Source organism: Myxocyprinus asiaticus, chromosome 36 (genome assembly GCF_019703515.2).
Source record: "Myxocyprinus asiaticus isolate MX2 ecotype Aquarium Trade chromosome 36, UBuf_Myxa_2, whole genome shotgun sequence".
Classification (NCBI taxonomy): domain Eukaryota; kingdom Metazoa; phylum Chordata; class Actinopteri; order Cypriniformes; family Catostomidae; genus Myxocyprinus; species Myxocyprinus asiaticus.
Genome location: NC_059379.1, coordinates 39,868,961 through 39,892,327, shown reverse-complemented (window position 1 = coordinate 39,892,327; position 23,367 = coordinate 39,868,961).

Genomic DNA, 23,367 nt, shown 5'->3' with positions numbered 1-23,367 from the left:
GATCCAATCTTCTAAGGCAAGGTAACTCATTTTGATTCCTGGAACACACCCTTCATGCAGAGTTAATTTCAACATATTTTCAAATAAACTCCAAGGCCTTGATTAGCTGACCCAGTTATATTTGACTAGAGATGGAATTTAATTTCACAGGTAAGGTTCTTTGTCAAGGGGGACTAAGATAAAACGGTAGCAGTTGGTAGCAGTATTAAAATTGTTATAGGGCTGCTGTCTAAACACATCAGATGTGTGTTTTTGTGTGTGGAGAGGGAGTATAAAATGGTGGCCCTACCTTGTTTCTCTTAAATTGCAGGTCCATGCTTCCCCCTGACAAATATCTTTTGGATTTGCAAGGCCAATTACCCCCAAAACGTAAACTAGATCGCCATAGATGGGAGAGGGATCCTTAATTTCATTGCACTTACCTATTTGTCATATTTTGTCCCGGTACTCATGTACTTCTTCCATAACATCTTAAATAGGATTGGTAAATTTAACATGAAAATTTCTGTAATTAATATTTTTTGTTTAACGTGTAAAAAAAGTTACACAATTAATACAATATCTGCTTTTTTGTTATTACTAAAACTCCACACGATAGGAAAAAGGTGTCCAAAATTGTTCCTGGCAGATTACTCAATTTTACAGGCTCAGATTAGGGTGGGGGTGGGGTTAGGGCATATGCTGCCTGCCAGAAAAACAAACCCAGGCACTTTTCAGAATCAGAATGAGCTTTATTGCCAAGTATGCTTACACATACAAGGAGGTGCAATCATTTGTATACAGGGAGAAGGGTAGTGGGGAGAGCACACATCCCTGGGGGGCACCAGTGCTGATTGTACATGTGCTGGAAGTGAATTTTCCCTGTCTCAATAGCTGCTGCCTGTCCGTCAGAAAGCTGGTGATCCACTGACAGATAGACGTGGGAACAGAGGGTTGGTGTAATTTAGTCTGGAGAATAGCTGGGATGGTGGTGTTGAAAGCCGAACTGAAGTCCACAAAAAAGATCCTTGCATATCTCCCTGTCTGTCCATTTGTTACAGGATATGACGCAATTCCATGTTGACTGCATCATCCACAGACCTGTTTGCTTGATAAGAAAATTGAAGGGGATCTAGAATGGGTCCAGTGATGTCCTTCAGGTGGGCCAACACCAGTCTCTCAAATGACTTCATGACCACAGATGTCAGAGCGACGGGTCTGTAGTCATTAATCCTATGATTTGGGTTTTTTTTGGGACAGGAATAATGACTGAGCATTTGAAGCAGCAACAGTGTTGGGGGATGGAGTCTTGTAGTTAGTAAATTGTTTCAGGCCACTCCACACTGATGCAGGGTCGTTAGCTGAAAACTTGTTTTTCAGCTTATCAGAATAGCTTCTTTTAGCAACTCCAATTTCCTTATTCAGTGTGTTCCTGGCCTGATTGTACAGGGTTTTATCCCCACTTCTGTAAGCATCCTCTTTTGCATGACGAAGCTGCCTGAGTTTTGCTGTAAACCACAGTTTGTCATTGTTGTTCGTTAAATAAGTCCTAGTAGGAATGCACATATCCTCACAGAAACTGAAATATGATGTCACTGTATCTGTGAGCTCATCCAGATTGGTGTCTGCAGCCTCAAATACACTCCAATCAGTGCAGTCAAAACAGGCTTGTAGTTCCAGATCTGCTTCACTGGTCCATCTCTTTACAGTCTTTACTACAGGTTTAGCTGTTTATGCCTGTAGGTTGGAAGAAGATGAACCAGACAGTGATCAGAGAGTTCCAAAGCTGCTCTAGGGACAGAGCGATATGCATACTTTATTGTTGTGTAGCAATGATCCAGTATATTTCCGTCTCTGGTTGGGCATGCAATGTGCTGTTTGTATTTGGACAGTTCACGTGTGAGGTTTGCTTTGTTAAAATCCCCAAGAATAATAATGACTGAGTCTGGGTATTGTTGTTCCGTGTCTGTGATTTGATCAGCCAGCTGTTGCAGCGCTGAATTCACGCACGCGTGTGGAGGAATATAACACTCACCAGAATAAACAAGGAAAACTTCACGGCGAGTAGTAAGGCTTACAGTTGATAAAGAGCGCTTCCAAATTAGGACAGCACATCTTCTTTAACGTTGTTACATCTGTACACCAACTTTGATGTAAAAGCATGTTCCACTGCCTCTCGTTTTCCCTGTTAACTCCGTGATGCGATCCACTCTGATCAGCTGAAACCCTGGCAGATATAATGTGCTGTCAGGTATGGCTTCACTCAGCCAGGTTTCTGTGGAGCACAAGGCAGCAGAGTTTGAAAAGTCCTTGATTGTATGGGTGAGGAGATGTAGTTCATCTGTTTTGTTAGGAAGAGAGCAGAGATTCGCTAGATGAACACTCGGCAGTGCTGTTCGAAAGCCGCGCTGTCGAAGCTTGACCAGCATGCCGGCTTGCTTCCCTCGCCAGCGTCTCATAGCGCATTTAACAACACAGCTGCGCCTCCAACTAAAATGTCCAGCAAAATGTCCAAATAGTCAAAAACTGGGAAAAGATTGTCTGATATGTGCTGCCGAATGTTCAGCAGTTCGTCCCTGGTAAAACTGATTGGAAAAAGATTACTAAACACAGGACAAACAAACAAAAACAACAAAAGAATTGGAGAGCTCCACACTGAGGCTGCCATCCATGGCGCCATCTTGTACAAAGGGTGAAAATTCACTAATGTTTTAACCCACTTTCTGTGGCAAAAATTGGCACATATAAATATTAAGGAGGTACACGATGGACTCAACTGCACATCCCAGCACAGAAACTGATTGTGTGTAACAGTGCACATTTATTTATTACACGCATCACATGATGTACTGAATGGAGAATGAAGAATTCCCCTGCAAGTGGTGAATCAGGTGTGCGAGATGCGAGCAAGCTGCCATATTTTTTCACATCGCCCAAAAACGCTCACACACTTTCATCTGAACCATTTTTAAAAGCAAAACTGCGTGGAAGAGACTGAGAAGGACTTGCAGGCTGATATACTTGTAGAGACTAAACAGAAACAAGAGAAAATAATAGTTAAGATTTTTAGAAACTTCATCCAATTAATCTTAAGCATTCAATATGTTTGTATGTATAGTGTCTAATAATGCATTGGCAATTTACTGTACACTTAAGTTTCTCTTTCTAATAAAGTCTGATATGAATTGAATATGCCCATTTGATCCTATTATTAAGAAAAATCCACTGGTAAATGCCAGAAGATTTTGCCCAAATTGCCCAAATTGTAATTACATGTCCACTGATTTAATGGCATGTATACATATATTTATCAAAGATTAATACCTGTAAAAATGTGTCTGATTAACTCTATCTGCAATTGTTTTTTAATAATTAAAATAAATGACGACAAACCGATTTCTTGCAAGTTCTTTGAGACAAAGTATGAATTAAATAGATTTATGATAATTTTTAAAGTTTGTTGGAATTTATCATGTACCATAATATAATCACTATTAATCACAGAAAACTGTGTGATTAATGAGTTAAACCTTTTAATTGATTCACATCCCTAGACTTAACTTTACTGTGACATTGCAGTGCTGTTCTGTTTCTGTTACCTCCTGGCGATCACAATCTCCCAGCTGATTGCATTACATAATCATTGTGATCACTTACAACTGTTCCTCCTCTCCCTCTTGATTTTCTCCCCTATTTAACCTCTCTCTGTTTGTGGGCTGTTGTCTTGTGTCATTGCCTAGTCAACTTTAGCCCTCTAGTCTTGTTTGTTTTGTCCTGTTTTCAACAGTGCTCTCTCCAGTCTTGGTCTGCTCCTAATAAGCAGGTCTGCTTCCTGTTCCTGCCCTGCCCTGTGATCATCTCTGCCCATTTCTCGACTTCCTGCCTGTTCTCCCACCTCTGAGCTCGCCCAGCCCTCTGCCTTGGTTGCCTTATTGGACTGTTTACCCCAGACATTTGTTGTTTATTTTTTCCCTGTCTTTGTAAAAATAATTTTTCATTTAAAACCCCTTCCTTCAGCTCCACTTCTGGGTCCTCTGTTAACCATACCTGACATTACAATCCGACACATCCTGTCATTCCTTTTAGACTCAGTGTGATATTGTGTTCTCCCTCCAGCCCATCACTTACGCCTCCGAGAGAGCCAAGGTGGTGTTCGTGATCTTTCTCACCAGACGAGCCCGCGATTGGGTACTGCTGTCTGGGTCGCGGACACTCTGTTCTGTGCAGATTTTTAACTGTTCAAGGTCGAGATATTCTGTATTGTTCAAGGTCGAGGTTATTCTGTGCTGTTCCTATTGGATCATCACTTCCTGTTCCTGTTGCTTCAGGCGCATACCTTGAGTTTGTGTTTGTAACCTCCTAGCCTGCTAAGCATTGATTATTTTTCTGTTTTCAGCATTTTAATCTTTAATCTCTGCTATTTTACCATGTGTATCTGTTTTTTCCGCGTTTCTCCTTTTTCACAATTCAACTGCATGCATCAGTTTATTTTCACTGTGTTTTATACGGATTATTACATTGATCTCAAATCCCCGCTGCTCAGGAAACACAACACCTATACAACAAACAACTGCAGTAAGTCATGGCACCAACACGTTATTGCTGCTTGCACTGCATGTCACATGTTTACTATAGCTTCATCTGTCAGCGGTGAAGGATTTACATGTGATAAATGTAAGGAATTAGTTAGGCTGATGGAGAAGATTAATGAGTTAAAGACACATCCGAATGCTAGTGGAGGTCAGTGAGAAAGAGAAGCCAATAGATATTGTTTGGGGTGTGGGTAGTACAGCGAACAACACACACACTTCAGTTCCGGCTGTAGAGCCCCCACAGCAGGGTGTTTGGGTGAAATCTCAGCGACATACTCCCTCAGCAAAATGACAATGCTCTCCCATTCCTGTTATAATTTCCAACAGGTTCTCCCCACTCAGTGACACACCCACTAAGAAGCCTGTTGAAAGCGCCCTGTTTATAGGAGATTATATTTTAAGGAACATGAAAATAGAGACTCCAGCCACCATTGTAAAATGTTTGTCTGGTGCCAGGGTGTCTGACATTAGATCAAATTTACAAGCAGAGGTGGACTGGCCTTCAGGAGAACAGGGACTTTTCTCGGTGGGCCAGCTCCGAAACGGGGCTGCAATATGATGAAGGGGGCTACGAAATGGTGCCGCGATGTTCCGAAGGGGGCCGCGATATGCAGAAGGGGACAGTGAAAAACACAATACCCCAAGCACCACAACCCCCCAACCCTCAACGACTTGTCATGGCAAGACCACCCACCCATCAAATTTTCACCAGGGTCACATTTTGTTCCCAGTCCGCCCCGGTTTACAAGTGCTGGCTAATGCAAAACTTACATTTTCTAAGATTATTCACTTTGGCACTAATGATGTCTGGCTTTGCTAGTTTTGCTTTCTCTGTTGTCCTTGTCCAGATTGTCTTGTGCCACTGCCTAGTCTGTTTTGTCCTGTTTTCTCCAGCACTCTGCCTAGTCCTGGTCTGCTGCTGAGATGATCGGCTTCCTTTACCTACCCTGCGATCCTCTCTACACCTGTTCTTGACTTCCTGCCTGTTCTCCCGCCTCTGAGCTCTCACAGCCCTCTGCCTTGGTTGCCTTATGGACTGTTTGACCCGGACTTTTGTTGCTTATTTTTTTTCCCTGTCTTTTTTTTCATTAACCCCTTACTTCAGCTCTGCTTCTGGGTTCTCTGTTAACTGTACCTGACACATACAACCATACATTGTAAAAAGTTTTTTTTTTTTTTTTTTTTTTTTTTACCTGCGACAGAAGTTGGCAGCTATGTGTGACAAGCATCAAGGTATTTCTGTTATAACGAAATGCAAAGCGGACTGGTGCATCTCTGAGTTCACAATGCACAAATCAACTGAACCACAAACATTATTAATCTTTTTGGGGTTCTGAGATAATTTGGGGTGTTTACATGTACACATAATATCAGTCGGAGACCACTTGGAGTGCTCAAACAAACTAGGTGTGAAAACAACCTTGATGAATTTACTTAGTAAAATGTTATTTATATATTTATACACACACACACACACACACACACACACACACACACACACACACACACACACACACACACACACATATATATATATATATATATATATATATATATATATATATTTATATATATACACTATATTGCCAAATGTATTCGCTCATCTGCCTTTAGACGCATATGAACTTAAGTGACATCCCATTCTTAATTCATAGGGTTTAATATGACGTCGGCCCACCCTTTGCAGCTATAACAGCTTCAACTCTTCTGGGAAGGCTTTCCACAAGGTTTAGGAGTTTGTTTATGGGAATTTTTGACCATTCTTCCAGAAGCGCATTTGTGAGGTCAGACACTGATGTTGGACGAGAAGGCCTGGCTCGCAGTCTTCGCTCTAATTCATCCCAAAGGTGCTCTATCGGGTTGAGGTCAGGACTCTGTGCAGGCCAGTCAAGTTCTTCCACACCAAACTTGCTCATCCATGTCTTTATGGACCTTGCTTTGTGCACTGGTGCACAGTCATGTTGGAACAGGAAGGGGCCATCCCAAAACTGTTCCCACAAATTTGGGAGCATGGAATTGTCCAAAATCTCTTGGTATGCTGAAGCATTCAGAGTTCCTTTCACTGGAACTAAGGGGCCAAGCCCAGCTCCTGAAAAACAACCCCACACCATAATCCCCCCTCCACCAAACTTCACAGTTGGCACAATGCAGTCAGACAAGTACCGTTCTCCTGGCAACCACCAAACCCAGACTCGTCCATTAGATTGCCAGATGGAGAAGCGTGATTCATCACTCCAGAGAACGCGTCTCCACTGCTCTAGAGTCCAGTGGCGGCGTGCTTTACACCACTGCATCCGATGCTTTGCATTGCACTTGGTGATGTATGGCTTGGATGCAGCTGCTCGGTCATGGAAACCCATTCCATGAAGCTCTCTACGCACTGTTCTTGAGCTAATCTGAAGGCCACATGAACTTTGGAGGTCTGTAGCAATTGACTCTGCAGAAAGTTGGCGACCTCTGCGCACTATGCGCCTCAGCATCCGCTGACCCCGCTCTGTCATTTTACGTGGCCTACCACTTCGTGGCTGAGTTGCTGTCATTCCCAATCGCTTCCACTTTGTTATAATACCACTGACAGTTGACTGTGGAATATTTAGTAGCGAGGAAATTTCACGACTGGACTTGTTGCACAGGTGGCATCCTATCACAGTACCACGCTGGAATTCACTGAGCTCCTGAGAGTGGCCCATTCTTTCACAAATGTTTGTAGAAGCAGTCTGCATGCCTAGGTGCTTCATTTTATACACCTGTGGCCATGGAAGTGATTGGAACACCTGAATTCAATTATTTGGATGGGTGAGCGAATACTTTTGGCAATATAGTGTATATATAGCGGAGTGGGGGGTAGGAGGATAGGGCTGTTGCACCAGCAGAGGGGGAAGAATGCTGCTGATGCTAATATGTTAGAGAAAACCAATATATAATCTGACTATGCCACCCTGTAATTAACAGGGAAATACCAACCCAATCACAAATAGAAAAGGGCACACAGGTATGTTGTTTCAAAACAAAAGGGCTGTTGCACCAGCAGAGGGGGGAGAATGCTGCTGATGCTAATATGTTAGGAAAAACCAATAGATAATCTGATTACGCCACCCTGTAATTAACAGGAAAATACTAACCCAATCACACATAGAAAAGGGCACACAGGTGAATCATTTGTGAATACACAGCACTCCGCATGTGACAGGGGCACTACCACCATTTAGCAGGGAATGGCTAGACCCCTACACTGGGCCCTCAGCTCCTGAGAACACAGAAGAGAAAACTAACAAAATAATCATATAATAAACCAACACAACACAACAAAGAAACCAACAAAAAAAAACTCGAAGGGTTTTAACACACAAAACAAAATATGTTAGTGTGAAGGGCAGGGGTTTAAGGGTTTAAATCGGAACAAAATAACACTATTTCCAAACTCTAATGATGATCTCGTTGGCTCAGGATATACACATACAGAGATAATGATCACACTTCTCTCTGTGAGTACCAAAACAGCTCTTCTGTAGCCAGAGACTGAGTTGTAAATGTAAACATGCCAAAAACCAAAATGTAAAACAAAACAAACAGAAAAAAAACAAAGAAAAACAAAATAGTACAACAAAACAGCAGCGTCAAAGTTCAGCCCTGTAGCTTCTATGCAGACAGACACATTCTGGTGAGCAGATTATTTCACCAAAAGTGTTGAAGCTACAGCCATAATTACGGCCGCGAATACACAGGTGGTATACAGTATGGAACAGGCAGACTGGAGGAAGGCAGCACCATGTACAAACAAATGCTTAGGAGCGGAAGCATCTGATACCAGAAAGGGGGAGGTGATTAGACCATGACACGCAACTTGGCGGCATGTAGCCACCCTAATATACCCCACGAATGCACGCTGATAGGCTATAAAAACCAACCTAATGATGAGGGGCATGATACAATAAAACAGACAAATGCGCTGTTCTTGTACACACTGCATAATGCAAGTCGCATTAAAGTTAAAATATATTATGCATAAAAGGGAAAGTCACTATTATACACAAATGTCAAAACTAAGGGAAATACTACAAGACAGTAGTCTGTCTCACTACATATAGATAGGTCTGAAGTCCATATATCTGCTGAAGTCCATCGTAGTTGACTGAAGTGATGTCTGGCTGGCACAGACTGCAGTTAGTCATCATCACTCAGCGACACGTAGCAGTGGAGTCGGATATCAAGCAGGAACGGAGCTGGATCTGGCAGGCTCTGGTAACCTCGGGATATGAATCCCGAGACAGGGAAACAAATAGAATAATATTAGCATAGATGCCATTCAATTTATTGCAGAGTTATAGAATAAAAGAAGTGTTTCCTGTTCTGGCAGACCTAACTAAAGCAGCATAACTATGAGTTGATGGATAAATTAGGTGTATGCCTGGCTGAATAGATGAGTCTATAGTCTAGACTTAAACTGAGAGAGTGTGTCTGAGTCCCGAACAGTGTTAGGAAGACTATTCCATAGTTTAGGAGCCAAACAGGAAAAGGTTCTACCTCCTTTTCTGTGATTTTGATATTCTTCTTATTATTTTATACTCTGCAGGATTTTTTGGGCTGCTGCCTGAAAATGTTCACACTTAAATTTAAAAGCTCCCTTTTCACACATACAGTGGACTAATTTCATAAAAAATTGTCTCATATTACAGATAACCTGGTATATTTTAAGAAATGATTGCAATAATTAATAAATAACATTGTATGTGTTTACAATTTTTTGATAAACAATTTTTTTTTTGGAAATAAATATTTTTTTATGTCTAAAGTTTAAAAGCATGCCATTTCAGTTCTGTGTCCTCGGTTTTCAAGCAAAAAGTATTATTTTATTCCACTGGATGGCAGCAAGTACTAGAATTTTTTTTTTCTCTATCACCTTCCATCACATTATACTGATCTGAAATGTAGGTGGTGCTCTTAAGCATTTTAGCCCTCACCCATAGACAATATGTCTTTTTTTGAAGTGCTGAGAGCTTCCACACTGTTTTGTTGAACATCTTGGCTTCTGCATTGTTTAAAAGCCTAATTGCAGGGGAATACAGCATGGGCCCGTAGACCAGTAGGCTTGGAATGAAGACGAAGAGTCGAGGTGTCAATCAAATTAGTTGAATTTTACTGAAGTTGTTTGCAAAATCAAATGGCAAAAGTCAGTAGTACAAAAGCCTCTGAGTTCGAAGACAGGAGAATCACGAACTAAACTCAGGTCCAAAAACATCAATACTTATAGTCAGATACAGCATCAAGCTGACGTTAATGCTATAGCTTCTAGAATTCTGATTGGTTACAAGTATAGATAACTATAGAACATTTCTGAACATGGTAATCGTGTATATCGTTTATCTCGTTGATTGTTGGCATGATGCTTTAGTTCCATTTATAGGATCCAATGGTCCAAGTCAGGTCATAGGCCACGGATAGTCTTCCCTTTATAGACAATAGTAGGTCTCTGAGGTCAATTTGTGCACCTCTTGACTGCTATTCTCACTTTACTGAATTCCTGAAACAGAAATACTTCAAGAGAAACACACGCACAGTTTCTCCTATTCAAGGTCTTATACTACAAAGCTTCTGTTGAAGATAGTTCTTATCTTATTGGAACTTAAAACACAGAGATAACTGTACTTTCTCTCAGGAGAGCTGAAGTTGAAACATTCATAATCAATGTAGATACTAGAGAAGCGGCCTACATGACTGTAAGAGATTTGGGATAAAGGAGGAGGCGAGAAGCGAGGTTTCCCAGTTCAGGTGGGTGCTTTAATTTATCCAGTTTATAGTTTTTACAGCTTGGCAGGAACACTTGTTGACTTAACTACACACAATTTCACAGTCACTTTCGTGCTAGGCTTGTATTTCTTATGCCGGTCTCTCCCTCTCTTCTGGCGGTGTGGCTCCTTTTATGCCGCTCTCCCCGTGCTCACTAAAATTAGAGACAGGTGTTAGACATAATTTAGCTCAGGTGTAAGCGCCCTTACCGCTTTCTCTCTCTCCGGAGAGATGCTTGACCACGCCCCCGCTGCCACAATGACCTAGGCCTCTTAGTCAAAAGACACACTGCCTCCTAAAGCATGAAGACAGATATGGAATATATATTAAGAACATATATTAAGAATAATAAATCATTAGTTCAAAAAGATATATGTGATGAAAATACTGATTAGTACCACTAAAATAATTCACTTAATCGCATTAGGTTAAATGCTGATTGGTTTAAATGTAATTAACTCAAAGGATATATATATATATATATATATATATATATATATATCCAGCCATCCACTCCTTCACTCCACCGTCTTAGACCAATGTGGGGTCAAATACCCCATGTCCGGTCTAGTGAGGTCACTACGGAAGGTGAGAGTGGTGACACATGCTCCCCTGATGGGTCACATTTGCCTCTTTGACACTCCACAGACATGCCGGAAACTATAAATTCCATTCCCCATGGTCAAGGCTCTCCCACCTCCCCCTCACAACAGGGCATCGATGTTGTCTTTGTTCAGTTGTGACTTCAGGCTGTTTGTCAGTTTCCGAAGTCGCTTCTCTTCTTCTGTTGGGTTCAAAGTTCTGCAAGCAGACTTACACAGATAGGAGAAACCACAGCGGATAATCATCCATAAAATATAACACAGCAACACTAATCCTAAAACAGCTGCATAGAGTATATACTTCCCTATACCAATAACTATTTGTTCAGATGCTTCTACGAATTCTTCCCATCCAAGTTAATGCTAGTGCAAATGGTTCTTCTCTGTCAGACAAGAAAGGACTACCATTAGATCTAAGCCATAATGAATTCAAATATTCATATCCTTCAAAAACCTCAGTACTTTTTAGTTGATTCAGGAAAGCTTCTATGTATTAAACCTGTGCCCTCTTTGCTTTCAGTTTTGGGTAATATTCAGTGCTATTTTCCAACTTAGCAAAACATAAATCCCTTTCTGAGCACTCAACATTTCTGCATTTCTCTGCCGGGTGCCACTCAGGTCCTATTGCATGCACAATCTTGTGGGTAGTACACCTATCACCTCTAGGCATAATTTGGAGTTCACACATCTCTTGTACTGATGGAATTGGCCTTAAGAATGTGCGAAATTGTTTTTCTTGATCAAACCATTCATTCCCCATGGCCACATCCTTTACTTGTGGCCACATAAACACTTAATACGGGCTGAAATCTTTCCATACTAGGTTCCATCGACTTTCAAAGGTACGTACAAGTTAGTTTTCCTAATAGCAACCACTTCTAAACACAGATGAAACATGTGCAAGTGCATCCAAGCTGTAACATTATAAACCATGGAGATAGCACTGTTACATTTCGTTTCCAAATGGTCATGCAGTTTTTTTATTCTTATTTTAGACCCAGTGACGAGTCTTACACGTCATTGGGTCATCACTTCTTGCCACTGGTCTAGATACCGCTCAGTCCTATTAGCCAATCCTTAATAATTTGGTATCAGTAAACAGATATTTTCTTTTGTTTCAGGGAGTATACCTTAGAACCGTCACAGCCAATGGAACCATCTACAACTGCTTAAATATGGAGACATTTCAAAACATTTCAAAATCATCATTCAAAATTCAACAATCTATTAAAATTGTCCAAATTAAAAGTAGAAGTAAGAATTCTAAAATTTAACTCATGTACAGATCATAAATTTCCATTCAGGTTGTATTTCTGCTACTTTAGCAAATGTCACAAAAGACCAGTATCATGGTGGGGACTAATAACAGAACAAAACTAAAGTGTAGCCTCTGTCAAATTTCTAGGAAGCTTAATTTAAAAACATCACCTTAATTCAATAATAGTCTGTAGATTGTCTTGAACCTACATGTATTTTTTTCAGATGAACATTCAACTGAATCGCTTGTCTATAGTATAAAATCCAAATTGCCCTCTGAATATGTTGGGCCTCATGTCCATAAAATAGAAGACAGAAGACAAAGGCAGGCCTAACACAGTCATAAAACCTAACCGAGGCCCACACACAAAGTCATAAATCTTACTGATAAAAACCGCGCCAAAATCAAACAAAGGGAGTCCAAAACAGACTACAAATCCCATGAAACCTTGCTCACTAAAGGATCAAACTCAGCATACAGCTCAGCATTCAACACCATAGTGCCCTCCAAGCTTGATGAGAAACTGCGGGCTCTGTGCTTAAACAGCTCGCTGTGCAGCTGGATCCTGAACTTCCTGTCAAGCAGATGCCAGGTGGTTAGAATAGGCAGCAACATTTCCTCATCACTGACCCTCAACACTGGAGCCCCACAGGGCTGTGTTCTCAGCCCACAAGTTCCTGGGTGTCCACATCACTGAGGAACTCACATGGTCTATCCACACTGAAGTCGTTGTGAAGAAGGCTTATCAACGCCTCTTCTTCCTGAGACGGCTGAGGAGGTTTGGAATGAACCGCCACATCCTCACACGGTTCTACACCTGCACTGTAGAGAGCATCCTGACTGGCTGCATCTCCGCCTGGTACGGCAATAGCACCACCCACAACCGCAAAGCACTGCAAAGGGTGGTGCAAACTGCCAGACACATCATCGGAGGTGAGCTTCCCTCCCTCCAGGACATATATACCAGGCGGTGTGTGAAAAAAGCTCGGAGGATCATCAGAGACTCCAGCCACCCGAGCCATGGGCTGTTCTCACTGCTACCATCAGGCAGGCGGTATCGCAGAATCAGGACCCGCACCAGCCGACTTCATGATAGCTTCTTCCCCCAAGCAATCAGACTTTTGAACTCTTGATCTCAAATGATCAAAATACATCAGCACTGCACTTTATTACCCTTACTCTTATATCTCACACCAGACTGTCATAAATTATATTATTATTATATTATATACTCTCTTAACAACTGACAGCCTGAATGTCAATACAGTACAATACAACCTACTGTACATTCTATGTATACTATATATACTTTTTTTAAATGAATAATGTGTATCTATATTGTGTATTGTATACTGTACAGCGTATGTTATTATTTGTATATTGTGTTGTGTGTAATTATGTGTATATTAGACTTTAAATTGTGTTGTGTTAATCTGATGTTTATTGTAAATTGGTATATGTCTCATCACTGTCATGACTGCTATGTTGCTCGGAACTGCACCCAAGAATTTCACACACCATTGCACTTGTGTATATGGTTGTGTGACAATAAAAGTGATTTGATTTGAACTCTCAACTCCTATTGGATGAGGCACACAACAGAACGCCCCTCAACCATGACGTGATCAGGAGTAGAAATACCTCTGAGATGCTTCCGGGCATTGCTTCCAACAACTTTGCTCGCCGTGTGTAGACACAGCTCATCGCTGCTCTCAGGTGTAGCCTCGTGGCACAAGGAAGTAACGTCGACTTGAAACTGTGGTCATACAATCTCCATCTTGCTGGACGAGTTGAGATTACTCTGTGTTCCACCGAACACTCTAACGGATCCGAAAGAGACCGCCGAGCAATCCACATCTTCATCCGTTTTCCTGCAGAAGTGAAGAGAAAGATTTCTCTTCCATCTTCAATCAAGTCGACGTCGCTGAATTCTGCGCCAGCCCGCAGAGAATCAGCAGCCTTACCGCTCGCCGACAGAGCGAGGAAACGGCCTCCCGTCATCACCCGAGCCTCGAGGAACCAAGTCGGAGTTAAAGGACGGATGAACACACATTCTACCTACGTCCTCATACGATTCAAGTAAGAGGTTTACGTCTGAGCAGAGATAGAATATTATAGTGTGTTATTCTTGTGTATCAAGTTTATTGCTTGTACAGTTTATGGACCGCTGAGTCCGCTCATTGCTGCTAATAATACTCAAGGTGTTACTGTAATGTACTGTTATCACGAATGAGATCTGCTGTGTTGTAGTCCAACCACATTGGACTGTTGTGTATTTCCGCAATCGCGGGTGAGACCGGCACACTGAGTTTATCCATTAAAGAACCAAAGACCGCAGGATGGTTTACGAGCCGTCCACCGCATCTCTGAGTGATAAACTAGCAGCTGCTTTCTCTCCCACGATCGCGAAACCGGCTTTGGTGCCACCACTTTATGCTCTCTCTCTAGTACTAACCATACACACATACGCGACCCCTCACAAGCACTCTCGCACACACTTTTGGGTAGTAGATAACTTCGTGATAAAGCTCAGCTTTGTCCCCAAGTTATCGCACAAGCGTAGACACGCGGTAAACGGGCAGACGTCATTAACCGGCTTCTCTCCGCCCACATTAGCGGCCATATTCTCTGGCCGGAAATCTCGCATGACGTGCTCTCCACGAGAGTCACGTCCGCCATTTTGTGCGCGTCACTCCTTACACACACACACACACACACATTCACACACACACACCTTCCTCTCATGTGTTAGGCTTATTTTGGTTACCATATCTAATCATATCACTGTTTAGTTTGTAGTTGGAAGTTGGAAGTTTATTGACTGCATTGTATTCATTATTAATTGATATTACTTCATAAATAAACTTTGCTATATTTTAAAGAGAAGTGTTTTGGTTTGTTTTGCATACACCTGTGTCAAATACTGACAGGGGATGTCAGTGCTCGTATTCAAGCCTTCATTGTTTCCTTTTGAATGTCGATTTTCTTAAGAGAACAATCTAATATTGAGACTGTTATACTGTCTGGTTATTAGTCCCTGATTCCAGGGTGGTGCCCCGGTGATATTAATCCTTATTAATATTCTATTGATTTTGATAATTGATAATTATCTTTGATGATTATTGAATTTGAAGGATCAATAGGCTAGTGTTAATTCTAATCAATGTTCTATTGATTTAAATAATTGATAATTATCTTTGATAATTATTAATTATTGCTAATAACCAAACCCGCTCCTGAACGTAGCGCACTACATTTACTGGTGCCTCGTATGAGGCTTTAATGAGTTAGATTCTATTATTTAATTTAAATATTAATTAATAACTAAATAAATTATTATTAATTATTTCTGATAGTAACACTGATCTAAACAACCAGTAGAACCTACAAATATATATCTTTAATCATGATGAGGAAAGCTGTTTGAACCTCTCCTTCATATCACTGTATCCAACATTATTGTCAAGTCACATCATTTTCCATATAAAATAAAACAAAACAATTTAGAGATGTGCCTTTAGCACACTTCAAATTTTCTTGACCTTCACTGCTCTTATGTTTCAAGCAGATGCATATCAAACTTAGAGACTGAGAGAGAGACAGAGAGAGAGAGAGAGTAAGTAGGGTGGGGTGGGGTGAGAAATTCGGAGGGGGGCATCCCACTCTCTCACGCTGTTTCTAATCTTATTACAGTTGTTTCTTCTTTTCATTTTAGAATCTCTCAATAATATATTTAAGTTATTCTTCAACACAACACAACAATTCTTCTCTAAACAATTAAGCATTGTTTCTTTTATTTAGATATCAAGACTTTGCAGGGTTTGATTTAAGATTATACTCAATTTTATCCTCAAAATTTCCTAAGTAAGGATCAATTTAATCTTAAACAAAAATATTTTAATTTCTGGTACTTAGAAATCACTTATCTTGCCTTAACCCCTGCACCTGAACTGAAGCTTTTCTTATATCCTTAATTTTCTCAAGCTTCATCTTAAAACCTCATAAAAAAAAAAACTTGAAGAGTTTAAAATTCTTCTGGAATTATACCAAACACCATTTCCATATTAAAGAGATAAATTATCATAAATATTGTAACATAAACATCAAGTCAACATATAATGTTGACACTCGGGATACCATAAACTGGACCAGACAGAACATACAACACAACAGACACATGAATGTGAAGTTTTCACATTTAAGGTTTGCTTTTCATACTCAAGTTACAAGATAGAATTTGGTCTAGACACATCTTTTTTTTATTATTATTATTATTAGTTGGTTTCATTGATTTATTTATTTTGACTAGTTTCTCTTTTACTTCTTTCAGTTACACTGATGGGAGGTTTTTGATGGAGCACATATCTGTTGGTTCCTTCAACAGGATAAAGACAGGCACTGTAATTTTCATGAGCCATGGTTAGAGGAATCCAGCAAAGTGAGCTGAAATTACTCTCAACACATCCAGTCCTTTTCATTCTCCCACTGGCCTTTCTGTAATATGAGGGTGCTCTCTGGAAAATTTGGGGACTGACCGAGCCAATAGGTCACCATGCTATTGCCGTCAAATGATACAATTTCTGTTTGCCATTAGGCTCTAGGAAAGATTGATGTAGTGTTGGATTTAGTTTTAGACCCTCTTGTAAATTTAGGCATGGATATCTGACCCATGATGGACACTATCTAAAACCCCATAGTCCCAATTCGCTGTAAATGCATGAAGTCGACCCATCCAGAGAGAAATTTGAATCCACATAAGAAATGATAATGCAACCATGATTACCAGCACAAGTGAGAGAGGGATGACTAATCAGAAAAAAGCTCATCTCACTTTCAGCCTTCTTTCTCTAAGAACTTCTTCTTACAGAATTAGCAACTTCAATAAGTCTTCTGGATTAGCCATCTGTATCATTCAAGGCTAACTTATGAAGTATGGTAGTTGTTTGGTTGTGACCTTTCTCGATAGGTTTCACCTGTGACCAATGTCTCCACACTGTACTTAGTATTTATTGTCAATAACACCTGGTAAGGCCCATCAAAATTTTAAACTTAGAGGAGAGACTCTGGGGTGAATATCAACAGCTTGAACCAACTGTAGTTTACTCGGGGGCACAAGACTCTCTACAATGACCTGGACATCACATATGCCTAAATTCTGTTGCCTTGCCAGAGCTTCTGTTTTTGCCCACACTACTTTGTTTGGATTAAACAATTTCAAGGGTTCAAGGCCTGCCAGCAGATTGTTTCTCTCTGATAGAGATACTCTAACCCATTCTCCCATATCTCCTCCTGCCACCATTTCTGTGTCTCTGGTGATATCATCAGTTACACTGATGAACTGACACTGTTCCCTTAGTGGGAACTTTGGCTTTTTCCATAGCGGACAGCATAACATTCCTAATTGTCTGAGGCCCTTTTGGTGAAAATTGTGTGTGTTGTTCTTTGATTTTATCAGCATAAGACGGAGGTGCTTCTCCTATAACTGCATTCAGCAGTCTTCTAACTTCATCATAGGGACTCTCAGCTTGTTCTTCTGGCTGGGGGATTGTGTTCAGTGCAGCTGCCACTTGAGCAGGCTGATAAGAAAGCTCGGGAGCAGAAGGGACTGGCACAAAAGCTGCTTTTTTATGTTTTACTATTTTCTATTGTTTCAAAAACCACAGCCAGCCATTTGTTAACCTGACTCAGATCATATCCCACATTTATCCCAGACACTTCTGTAATTTTATCACACATCATAATAAGATCATGACAACCATCAAATACTTCTAAGATGGTCCCGTCGGGGGTTAAAGGCACAGCCCCCATCTTACTAATCCATGAATATGCACACACGCTAAGAACTTGTTATTTTCTGGCTCTTTCTTTGCTTCGAGCCAGTCAATTTGTTGCTCAATTTTCCAATCAGAATTGAAACCCTGACTGACCATCTTTTTGATGAGCTCAGAAAATTTTTTAGATGTCAAAGCATCGGAGCAGTGCGGTTTACAGCATTTGCCCTTTTCTGCCCGTCACAATAGCTGTTTTTTAATTAATAAAAACACCTGCACTCTCAACCCTCCTAAATCTTTTCCACCAGATAACCCTAAGAATTAAGTATTAGATCTATCTACCTTATATGTTGGTCGATCAGGTGTTACAGCGACAATTGCCAGCATTCTCCACCATAACGCTGTAGGGGATTACAGCTTGGGCCCGTAGACAAGTAGGCTTGGAATGAAGACGAAGAGTCGAGGTGTCAATCAAATTAGTTGAATATTACTGACGTTGTTTGCAAAATCAAATGGCAGAAGTCAGCAGTACAAAAGCCTCTGAGTTCAAAGAGAGGAGAATCATGAAATAAACTCAGGTCCAAAAATATCAGTACTTATAGTCAGAGCATCAAGCTGACGTTAATGCTATAGCTTCGAGAATTCTGATTGATTACAAGCATAGATAACAATAGAACATTTCTGAACATGGTCATTGTGTACGTCGTTTATCTCATTTATTGTTGGCATGACGCTATAGTTCCGTATATAGGATCCAATGGTCCGAGTCAGGTCACAGGCAACGGACAGTCTTCCCTTTATAGACAATAGTAGGTCTCTGAGATCCAGTTGTCCACCTCTCGACTGCTATTCTCACTTTACTGAATTCCTGAAACAGAAATACTTCTGGAGAAACACACACAGTTTCTCCTATCCAAGGTCTTGTACTACAAAGCTTCTGTTGGAGATTGGTCTTATCTTATTGGAACTTAAAACATAGAGATAACTGTACTTTCTCTCAGGAGAGCTTAAGTTGTATTCTTGTTAACTTGGCAGAAACATTCATAATCAATGTAGACACTAGAGGAGTGGCCTACGTGACCTAGGCCTCTTAGTCAGAAGACACACTGTCTCTTAAAGCATGAAGACAGATATGGAATGGACTCAAACTGTTTGTATGAGCATGACACCACAAAGAACATATATTAAGATACTTAGTAAATCTTATGGTATATATATATATATATATATATATATATATATATATATATATATATATATATATATATATATATATATAAATCATTAGTTCAAAAGGATATATGTGATGAAAATACTGATTAATTCCACTAAAATAATTCACTTAATCACATTAGGTTAAATGCTGATCGGTTTAAATTTAATTAAATCAAAGGATATATATACTGTATATCCAGGTGTCCACACCTTCATAATCTAGATGTCATTGAAAAGCAGAAAATCCCAGCTTTACAATGATGTATAACATTTCATCTTCTATAGATGGGAACCTATTTTGCTGATGATTTGTTTCTCATGCTTTTTCTACCGGTCAAAAATGTTTCAACACAACACAAAAATTCATCCAAGCAAGCTAACAAACAAGTAAAAAAGTAATTACTTTAATTTTAAAGCTAACAACCCAAGGTAAGATTTGATATAAAGTTTGAGGCCATTTGAGGCTTACAGATCAGTGGTCAGCACAGAAAAGAGATGTATGCATTTTATGCCTTACAGGGAAAAAAAAGAAAAAAAAATCACTTTGTGGCAACAAAATAAATAAACTATACAGTCACCTTCCTTAGACTGAGAGCTTTCATTTGACATATGACTTGTCCATTTAAGTGCTATGTGAAGGAATGTTATGTACATTTTTATATACAACCTCTAGGTGGGGCCAATTTGCGACAAATTATTTCAGGCCTTATTTTATTTTATGTAACTAAATGCAAAATTGATGTCGTTCTCTGTTCAAAAGTTCAGATTCTAAGCTTTCAAATGATACCACATATGCCTAACTTATGCATCCAGGGACCTCAGTATTTTAAGTGTTAAAACGGCTTGCCATATAGCGCCTCCTCACAGAACCGCCGGCAGTTTAAGAGGTTAACAGGTCAGGATTTTGAGATCGTAATGAACGTGATGGAACATAGGTCAGCGTAATAGGTCACTTAAGTACAGTGGAGCTAGAACATTCAAAGCTTTGTACGTAGTAAACAGAATTTTAAAATTGAACAGGTACCCAATATAACAACGATAAAATGCACTCGTCACCATCGCGGATGAGGCCGATTACCGTGGTGTCGTCTGCAAACTTCAGAAGCTTGACAGTGGGGTCTTTTGCAGTGCAATCATTCATGTACAGGGAGAAGAGCAGTGGAGAGAGAACGCAGAAACACTAGTGCTAATAGTGAGGGTCCCAGATGTGAGTTTCCCCAATCTCACTGGCTGCTGCCTATCTGTCATAAAGCTGATGATCCATCAACAGACTGGGGTGGGCATGGAAAGCTGGGTCAGTTTGGTTGAGAGAAGATCAGGCATGATGGTATTGAAGGCTGAACTGAAGTCCACAAATAGGATCCTTGCATAAGTCCCAGGTCTGTCATGGTGTTGCAGGATATAATGAAGTCCCATATTGACAGCATCATCCAAAGACCTGTTTGCTCGGTAAGCAAACTGAAGGGGGTCCAGCAGGGGTCCAGTGATGTCTTTCAGGTAGGCCAAAACCTGTCTCTCAAACTACTGAATAAACACCTAGGATTGTTGCAGTTATTTTTTATGAGTTTGCTAAAATATGCTGACCTGGCCTAGGCATACCTAGTCACACTGCTTATCCTTTACCCTGGGTTAGTAATTAAAAGTAATACATGGTATGAAAAACCTATACACGTTCCATACAAGATGGGCATTTGATTTGACATCATATTTTCACTGTCCCATAAATATGAAATTAAAACATTTTCAATAAACTAAAATATTAAGATACATTTTAAAATATAAATGCACCTTGAATTTTATGATAAAGAATATTATTCTCAATTTTATCATGCAAGTTTGAGCTGAATATGGAAATATAATATTCACTGGTATGTCCCCAGTGTTGAATAGCATAAATAAGGATCTCATTAAATTAATAATTATTTTGTTAAAATCAAAGCATTTGGCATTATATCATATGGGGTTTAAAAGATGACACTTAACCCAGTGGGCAATTGATGTTGAAAAGACATAAAATTTACATCAGACATTGACGTAAAAAAAACAGGTCAAATATGTAAATCAAACTGACGTCAAAAACTTGATGTCCATTTGACATCCACACACTTATGTCCTATTCTCGACCACCAAAATAAGGACACAAAAGTAATAAAATGTAAGAAAAGTTTTATTCATCGCGCTTCAATTCAAAAATACAAATGTAAACTGGATTTTGTATACCCTGAAGGGACTACGCTGTTTAAATTTTTTTTTTTTTTTTTAAATTAAAAAAAAACAACAACAAAAAAAAAAAAACAGTGAAATGAATGGCAGCAGTGGCAAATTACAGTCAAATATCCTTATTCAAATAAAGTGCAAAAACAATATATTTACAGAAATTTTCATTAAAAGTTTTACAGAGAAACACTGTTATTTTACAGGTATTTTCTGAATTATGATCAAACACCTTCAATTAAGAGTTAACATGCTAAAGATTGTAAAATACTAGTTTTATTTTGGAAGACAATATAAAAATTCTCTAAAAATACTGTATAAAACAGATTAAAATCATCTCAAACTTGACTGGCAGTGTTTGTGTTTAGATTAAAACTTGTAAAAGTAAAATCTAAATACAACATTTAATATTTAATTTACTGAACAGTAGAAAGGTTTTTTCAAATTCTCATAAAATATAAGCTTTAAGATTACTGTGAAATATCTGCAACTGAAAACATACTGAAGAAATACAAAATAAACAGATACATCTACAAATAAAACCCTTTTTTTTTTATGTATTCAGATGTAAATTTACAATATCAACCAATTATTCACAAACCGTTCTTCTGAGCCCCCCCAGGAGGAACTGAAAAACTAAAAATGTCATTTCTCTATGTGTCTATCTTGTCTATTAGGGTTACTATCATGATGAGGTCATGATTTTCACCTCTGAAACAGGTGGAGAAAGCAACAAATTGTGCTGTTGAGCTGAGGGGGTTGTGGTCTGTTGCTTTTTAGCTTGTATTTTCCAATTCAGTTTTATGTTGTTTTCCACAAAATTCTCCTGACCCCTGGAGGCTCTGTATAGTTCTAATATATGTAGACAAACATTACACTGTCTTTTAATTCAGAATCCTAACTATACAGTGTATTAATAAGTAAAATCAAAACATAACAAAAAATTAAAAAAAAAAATCAATGAATCTGTACTAGAAGTGACAGTGCAACGTAGCAGATAAAAGAACAATCCTCCTCAAATTGCCAGTAATCAGCTGGATCCTTTGTGCATCTGGGGTGGGTAGGACACACTGAGATTCACTGAAAAGTCCTTAAAAAGTAGGATTTCATTTACCATTCCTTTAAACAAGTTTAAAACAAACTTAAATTGTTTGTACCAACATTTGCCATTATGAGACAATTTGGCAATGTGAATACAGAGTACTGTCAGCTTTGAGAGTGTTAGTTATTAAATGTTTGCCAATTTAACCATGCACCTAATGCATGTCTTAGCACCCCCGTCAGAACAATGTGAACCACCAAAAGAAGACAGACATGGATTCACAACAATGGACACTTTTCACATATGTATCATAGCAAGGTAAACACAGTTGTAGATAAAAAAAAAAAATATTGACAATTGGTACACCAAAATCAAACCAACCATCTAATGTATTAACTGCAGCTGCGTTTACCCTGTTATAACATGTCTGAGGGTCATAAGGGTCTTTGCCTTAATGTTCTCCTGAATATTAAATAAAGGATTGATGATGATGATGACTAATATCTTATTTTATATAGTACTGCAGTTGATACTTACTAGTGATCGACTTGTCTCTCTGTTGGGTGTTTATTCTCCCATGTAAACCTTGTTCCAATGCTTGATCTAAAAAAAAAATTTAAACAAGTTTCTTATCATTAGCAGTCATCAGTGTTGGAAATGGGAATGTAAAAATTGCTCAAAGAAACAGGCAGCTACACATACAGTACATAACAGATTTGGGCCAAATTGAACATCTCTCCAAGACAAGTACATATTTCTGTGTAGTTAAAGGAACAATTTGTAAAACAAACAGAAAAATATACTGTATATATATTTTTTATAACCTGCTAATTTGCATTGAAGGACATGACAATGACTTGTCCAGATCATACAGTGCATCCGGAAAGTATTCACAGCGCTTCACTTT